Here is an 8,168-nt window from a genome sequence, read left to right as displayed (position 1 = left end):
AGTAAGATTTAGGATTTATAATATGACACGTTTATTGAGATGTATTGAGTCACTGTACTCATCTGTGCACGTGTCTCTCTAGGACACGCTGTTATTTGCTGCTGAAGAGTCTGCCCATGGGATGCTACTTCAACATCTATGGATTCGGCTCTCGATTTGAGTCCCGCTAACTTCCCCGTCAGTATCCAAACGCTAGTTGTTCTTCAGGAATTATGCTATTTAGTGTGGTTTTGTGAGAGACTGTGGTGTGTGTCGTTTGCAGTCAGAGTGTTGTGTACAGCGAGGACACAATGGAAGAAGGCTCTACGGAGAGTAAAAGGACATGGATGCAGACATGGGCGGCACAGAGATCCTCCAGCCGCTGAAACACATCTACAGTCAGCCCTGTCACCCGGATCACCCCCGACAGGTACAGCCAAACATATTAATCATCAAACACTCTTTCTGAACGTCGGTGAGGTGTTTCCTCAGCCTGACACTGATTCTCTCTCAGCTGTTCATCTTCACGGATGGAGAAGGTGTGGAACACTAAAGAGGTGCTGGACCTGGTGAAGAGTCACGTCTACTCTCACAGGTGGAACTCACGTCTCACTCCTCCTCATCTCCTGACATCACAGCGTTTAGCTCATGTCAGGTGATTGTGTTCTCCTGTCTTCAGGTGTTTCTCCTTCGGGATCGGTGAGGGGTGCGAGTACGGCTCTCATCACAGGAATGGCCAGAGAAGGTTCAGGTCACGCTCAGTTCATCACAGGCACTGACCGCATGCAGCCCAAAGTAAGATCTGCTGTGGAAACAGAGTGGACAGAATCAGTACAAGATGTTCAGGGTTTTTATTTACCACTCTTTCTTCTTGTCCTCTCTGTCGGGTGATGCAGTCGCTCAGGTTTGCTCTCCAGCCGGCTGTGGATAATATCTCTGTGGACTGGACCGTTCCCTGAGGGCGTTACGGTGGACACGCTGACACCCACCCATCAACACCCTGCTCCAGGGTCAGAGGGCGCTCATCTACGCTCAGCTGAAAGGACAGGTCAAAGCTTGTTAATGGTTAATTTAAAGAAACTTTGGGAGACCAGTGCCACACTGTATAAACGTAGGGCTCTTCAACCAGTAGCCACTGGGAAAAATCCAACATGTCGATCATTTTGTGTGGCGTGTCCGGGCCCAGATGTGTTTTCCACTGGTCCTTGAAAAGAAAAGAGCTGAAGAGAGTGTAAAATCATCAAATGCGCACGTTACGTTTTTCTTTCTCTCTCATCATAGAGTTCAGGAGAGGCAGAAGGAGCTGTAACTGTGAAATACAGACTGAAGGACCAACCAGTGACTAACCAGCTCCAGTTTACTCTCAAACCAACGGAAGACACGGGGTAACACACACACTCATGGCTGAACTAACCGCACAGTATTCTTTTTCAGTTGTACATGTAAAGTACAAAAGTACTTGATTTTTAAGTTAGGTATTAAATGTAAAAATACTGATTGTTTTTTACTAGTCAGACCAGTCATTAGTCAGAGCACTAATAATAAAAGATCAGTGCAGACATTTAATAAGTACCGATATGCAAATAAGAAGACGTTTTAGTTTGTTTTACGCTGTTGAAACATATACTAAAATATCAGTTTACGTTACTGATAATTCAAGTTCAAACAAGTAAAAATATGTACCACAAAAAATAGGAAAATCAAAATTTGTGTAAATGTAGCAACAAATAGTATAAAATTAGACTGTACTAATGTTACATGTGGCAAAATGCATTGTATTTCTAGAGGAATGCTGTGCAAACACACACATCAGCGGGGAATATGCTGGGCCTGCTCTGTACACACAGTGACATCTTCACATTCAAGCGTTTCAATGGGCTGAAACAGCTTTTATGCTTGAATTTAGTGAAAGTAAGGATTTACCAAAATAAAACTACTGTGATAAAGTACAGTTAAGTACTTAAGTCGCTGATAAAATTGTATAATATAAATTCTTTATATTTTCTCCACCACTGGTACACACTCAGATTTATATTTATTTATGTATTTATTTACTTATTTAAGTTGCTGAATTTGTTACCTCTGTGATCTTCCATTGCCTCTTCTATCAGCCGGGTTAGGGTTTATTATTGTTCAGTTTTTCAGTCAGTGCTTGTTTTAGCTTTAGCAGGACAATTATAGATATGACATGAAACAATACAAAGAAGAGCCGGATCATATGACCTAATATCATGGTTGTGTTGACATTACTCCACCATATCAGATCTCCGAGCTGCGTCTCTGACAGTGAAGACTGTATATTTGACAGGTTTGTGTTTGTTGCTGCAGACTGACGATCCACCGGCTGGCGGCCCCGGTCTGTGATCCGCTCTCCACTGGAGCTGAGAGGAGCGAGGCCGGAGGAGGCAGGCGCGGAGGCCGTCAGGAGCAGGATCGACTGGAGCTCAGTGTTCAGGCAGGAGTGAGCAGCGTTCATACCCAGCCTTCATCGGTGTTAATAAAGACAGCAAACAGACGGTGAAAGGGCCGCTGCTGCAGAGGAGAGTGCCAGTACAGGGTAAGTTCACTGATTTCTGTGTGTGTTTACAGCAGGGCTGCCCAGTTCAAGTCCTGGAGAGACACTGTCCACCAGAGTTTAGTTCCCATCCTTATTAAATTCTCTCGAAACTTCCAGGGGTGTATATGAAATCATTCACTATTCCCCACATTAGTGCACTAATACAACCCAAATGAAAGCGAGTGAGTGAATTCAGACACTGAGTGCGCTGGAAGGGCTGCCTCTTTTGCACAGTTTGTGATTCCTGTTTAATAATTAGCAGAAAATTAGCAACCTGGCTGCTCCAGTAGTAATAAAAAGTCTTATTTTGAATTCATGGAAACTAGCATGTATAAACATTAATAAAATGATTTAATAATCAAAAAAATCAAAATTTATAATTTTATAATTTATAATCAAAATGAAATTTACACCTGTTTGATGTTATGCCGTAGCCACATTAGACCAGCGTCTAACAGCTAGTGGGTGATTTAGGACACGGCCCAGGTGAGTGTGTTGGAGCAGGTTGGAACTAAACTCTGGAGTACACCAGGATCAGGATTGTTTAGGAGTATGATTTCATAATCAGTTCCCTATCGAATGGGAACTCACACTGCATCCTCTTGAGGACACTGGGGAATGCCTCCGGCATGACCGGTGTTTGAGCTGTTAGGCTCTCTGTGAGCCTCCTTAGCCACATTTCCACTGTGAGGCCAGTGCGAGGCAGGGCTATCAACGTGCCGAGCTGGGCCAATAGCCTCGGACCTCAAGCACACAGGAGGCCAAAATCAAGTTATATTTCCACTGTTTGGTCAGCATGACTGCAGTGAGCAGCTTGATCTTTACTTAAAGACTTAAGACTCCAACATCAATATTTGACCAATGTTTTACAATAAAAAATGTTACAGTAAGTAATTTTAATTTGGCATCCAGAATTGCACATCATTCAAGCTGAATCTAACTGATATTTATATTCACATAAAAAGAGAACTTACACCTATTCAGTTTCACCTGCTTCCGTTTATTTACAATCACAGGAGTTCACAAAAACAACTCCATTAAGACTTTTAAATCAAAAGTCTTACACATTTAGAAATATATTGATAATATATCATATGTTTACCACACATTTCTATAAATTTTCCTTCAGAAATTATGTGATTGCAATCCGAGGATTGCAGTCAAGGCAACAGAGGGAGCTCATAGACTTTAGTAGACTTTGGTAGTGCATCACATACAAGAATATTTCTCACCAAATACTGATGCACCTCTTGATGGAAATAACATCATAACATTCATTTTCCATCAAGAGGTTAGCAATTCCCTGGTCCAGATCTTGTATTGACAATGCAAGAGGTGAGAGCTCTGTAAAGTCTCCTCCAGCACATCCCAAAGACTCTCAGTAAATGTAGGCTCAGGACTCAGGAGATTGCCAATCTTACATCTTAAAGTACATCTTAAAACATGGTTGTTTAAGAAATGAAAAGCTACACACTCCATCTGTTAGGGTTAAAAGAACTGTTGCTAAACATATAACATGCTAAAAACATAATAATCACTGTAATAATGATCCATTCATAGACTCTTAAGCTTATGCCTATTTAAATCCAAACAGCGACCTTTTTTCAGTTCTTCAAACACCGTTCATTCCCCATCGTGTCCTCAAGAGGGTGCAGTGTCTTGTTCCCTTTCTCAGGGGAACCACGGTTACACGCGCGTAACCCGGGAACATTTTCCTGCCACATTATAGTTTAATACTAGTGTGCGCACATTATTATGTGAAAATTGCATTCTTTATTAGAAATGTGTTCACGATGTATGTGGTGGCCTTATAGGAAATCATAGAAAGAAATCATATGCATTGTTCTTTGTTTAACCACTAGTGGTCCAATGAAGGTCGCTTGACCATTTTTAATTTTCTGTTCTTTTTTTCTTTCTTCTTTTTGTATTATTATTTTTTTCTTTATCTCTTTGTGCTGGTAATGCAGAACTGTGTTTTTTCTATGCCAATGCATTGAAGAAATAACTCGAAAAAATAGGAAAATTAATAATGGTCAAGGTGTGTGTGTGTGTGTGTGTGTGTTTTTATCAGAAGCTGGTTTGGTGTGAGTGTTTTTGTTTGTGGTTGTGTCAGATTTGTGTTTTTAAAGTGTCTTATATTCTTACATGTGCTTTTGTCTCTGTTTTCTTAGCAATGGCGGCTCGATTGATGGCTTGTTCTGGAATGCGTAAGAGAACATACACAGACAGACACTTCACTCCACTTGCTTTGTTCTTTATTGAATGTGTATTTTCTTGTTGTCTTTTTTCTCCATATCTGAATGTCGCTCTTTGAATGATTGTTTTCAGCATATACCCTTATCAGTTTCTCTCTTTTTCTTAGCAAGGTTGTCTTCCCGTAAAGCAGGCGGTTCTATAATGTGTAAGTCGAGATATACTTGACTGAGCTTTTCTTGTTCTGTTTTGAATGTGTACATGAATCTAATAGTCTTCTTTTTGTTCTTCAGCACGCGCCTGTAGATCAGTGGCTAAGTTCTTCAGCTCACAACCTCCTCCCTGATTCGTCTGATGAATGTTGTGCTTTACGTCCAGGTAAATCCACACATCCAGAAAAACAGTGCCCTGGATTTTCATTTATCTGCTTTAATCATCATATCAGAAATAGCTGGCTGCTTTACGTGTGTCTAGCTTCCTTCTGTGTGTTTCAAGCTTCGAACCCCGAGCCCCAGATGGACCCTTTGCTCCGGCTGGTCTCTCTTCCTAGAAGGCCTCGGGGATGCTGGGAGCTGAGCTACGACTTCAGCTTACGTGTTTGGGAAGACTGAAGTGACGAGGTGACCAATCACAGACCGGCACAGGTGGGGTATATGATGTCATATGTGTGTGTGTGATCAGTTCAGCGTGAGTGTGTGACGTGTGGTTGTGTGTTCCAGGTGGACGGGTCCGTGTGGGCTACCGTTCTGGCTCTGATCTGGTTATACTCGTGTAGATCAGGTGACCAGGTGGAGTGGCAGTTTGTGGCCATGAAGGCGGCGTCATGGATCCGCTCTCAGAAACGTGAGTCGACATCCATTCATTCAGCGTTCAGTGCTTCCTGTAGATGTTCTGCTACAGTGTGTGTGTGTTTCAGCGGACGGCCTGTCTCAGTGTGTGTGTGACGGGAACGTCCTGTTGGGATGTCAGGTGACTGAAGGCATGCTGGGAATCTGAAGACTGTCAGAAGAACAAATAACTCACTCTTGATCTTGAACAGAATTAATAGAGAAACACAGACACATTTCTGTTTGTATCGTGACAGAGGGAAGCTTTAGGGCCTGACCTCAGTTCATGTTATTGCTCTAAATATGACTGTGAATGTATAATCTTATGCTGCTCTATGTTCTGGACTTCAGAACACTATCCTGGGGCATTGGGCGGAAAATTAAAGAAATTATCAAAGAGAAAGCATCAATATATCAATTGTTTTGTGTGATTACAAATAATCATAAACAGACCCTCTCTCTTTTGTGAAATAATGCTAATATCACTTTATTTCTGTGTGATTAATGTGCCGTCCTGACACTAATTAATCATTGGATCACTTTTATTGTAAAACTGTGGTAAAACATTGGTCAGGTTTAAAAAAACAGGTATCTTCAGATCTAATTTAATGATTTTTAATGTCATACATGACCCATGACTGACCACAGATACTATATATATATATATATATGTCCCAAAACCTGAACAAAATTGTGCTGGTTAGAAGAAAACCTGCAGGAATTACAGTTCTAGAAGCTGTGTTGTGATGAAACATTTATGATTATTATCAATGTGGAAAACAGTTGTGTATTTTTTTTTTTTTCCCCCCAGGATCCTTTGATGAATAGAAAGTTCAAAGAAAACAGCATTTATCTGAAATACAAAGCTTTTGTAACAATATACACTAGTGTTCAAAAGTTTGGGGTCAGTAAGAATTTTTATTTTATTTTTTTAAAGAAATTAATACTTTTATTCAGCAATGATGCATTTAATCGATCAAAAGTGACAGTAAAGACATTTATAATGTTACAAAAGATTATATTTCAAATAAACGCTGTTCTTTTGAACTTTCTATTCAAAGAATCCTGAAAAAAAAAAAACACTGTACACAAATATGTTGTACAATTGTACATAAATGTTTCTTGAGCAGCAGATCATCATATCAGAATTATTTCTGAAGGATCATGTGACACTGAAGACTGGAGTAATGATGCTGAAAATTCAGCTTTGATCACAGGAATAAATTACACTTTACAGTGTAATAACCAGATGATTTACACTGGAGTAATATTTCACTGTTTTATTGTATTTTTATTAAATTAATGCAGCCTTGATGAGCAGACGGGACTTCTTTCAAAAACATTAAAAATCTTACAGATTCCAGACTTTTGACATATTTAACCATTATAAACACAATAAAATCTGGATTTTTGTGAAAGGTTAGATTTTTTGTTGTTTGAAGTGTCTGTTTTTGCAATTCCACATACATTTGCAAAAATATGTAAAAACAAAAAAAAAAAAAAAAGACAAATTTTGTATTTACAAAATATTTATTTCAATAAACCAAATATTATATATTATCTACCAAATAATTTCTTGTTCTAGAGTTCTTATATTAAAATTATACATATAGTATATAAACTTTAGAATAAGAAATGATTGGTTAGATAGCATGGGAGTGGATGGAGATCAGTTTAGTCTGATCTTCTCGTGTTGAAGGGTCATTGTCAAATCAAACTGATCTCAACAGATTCTCAATACTCATGTGGCCTGTCCTGAATGAATCATGTAGCATGTGACATCCACAGCTGCTGACCTCCATGTACTTCAGCACGTTCTTGCTGGAGATGATTGAGGAACTTCAGGTCCATCCATACCAATGGAAATAGATGCTTCAGGTCTGATAGATGCACATGTTTCTGAGAGGAGAAATAAAAATAAATGATTTGACATCAAAGAGACAGTGTTACAGGCATGTTCAGTTATTGCACATGTGCTTTGATTCCAAAACAGCTCTCAAAACACCTAGTTTCACTGAAGAACAGGAGTGCAACGGTTCACAAGAAACACGATCATGTATTGTAGTTCTGCAATAAAAACATGCAATGCTAAACACGCACCACTAATCTACTAAATTAATAACACTGTAAATCCTGCATCTTCATCAGTTCATCCAAAAACACCTCCACAAACCAAAGTCCAGCTGTACTTACACTGAAACAGCAGATCCTGTCTGCGAACGTCCCGTGAACGGATTCTGGGAGTCCTGTTATCTCAGATCTAACGTGGTCATCTAGCGTTGAAACTCTCGAACACAAATGGTCCTGCGCGGCTCACTGCAGAAGTCAGTTTATCTTTGAGGTCCAGTTTTAAACGAAGCTGGTTTGGTCCTCTCGCTGATCGACTGTCGCTCCATGTTCCTGCGGTAGCGGCTCCACGCTGAGCGTGTGCCCAACTTAAATAACTTTTTACAAACACTGCCTCCATTTTCCAGCAATCATCACACAAATGTCAAAGGTCACCGTGAAGGCTAATCTGTGCCGTCGCTGCAGACAGGCGTGCTGAGACGGGTTTTGATGAAGCTCAGCGTGATTTGGGTTCTTCAGGCTGCTGGACCCGTGAACACGACCTA

General features: G+C 40.2%; 1 pseudogene; it reads left to right on the top strand.

Moving 5' to 3' along the window:
* Positions 1-82: 82 nt before the first annotated feature.
* On the top strand, positions 83-5,075 carry LOC137014852 (von Willebrand factor A domain-containing protein 5A-like; annotated as a pseudogene).
* Positions 5,076-8,168: the final 3,093 nt, after the last annotated feature.

The sequence above is a fragment of the Chanodichthys erythropterus genome, chromosome 24 (assembly GCF_024489055.1).
Source record: "Chanodichthys erythropterus isolate Z2021 chromosome 24, ASM2448905v1, whole genome shotgun sequence".
In the NCBI taxonomy this organism is placed as follows: domain Eukaryota; kingdom Metazoa; phylum Chordata; class Actinopteri; order Cypriniformes; family Xenocyprididae; genus Chanodichthys; species Chanodichthys erythropterus.
The sequence above is the reverse complement of the archived record's forward strand: the minus strand, read 5'-3'. Positions and strand labels throughout refer to the sequence as shown.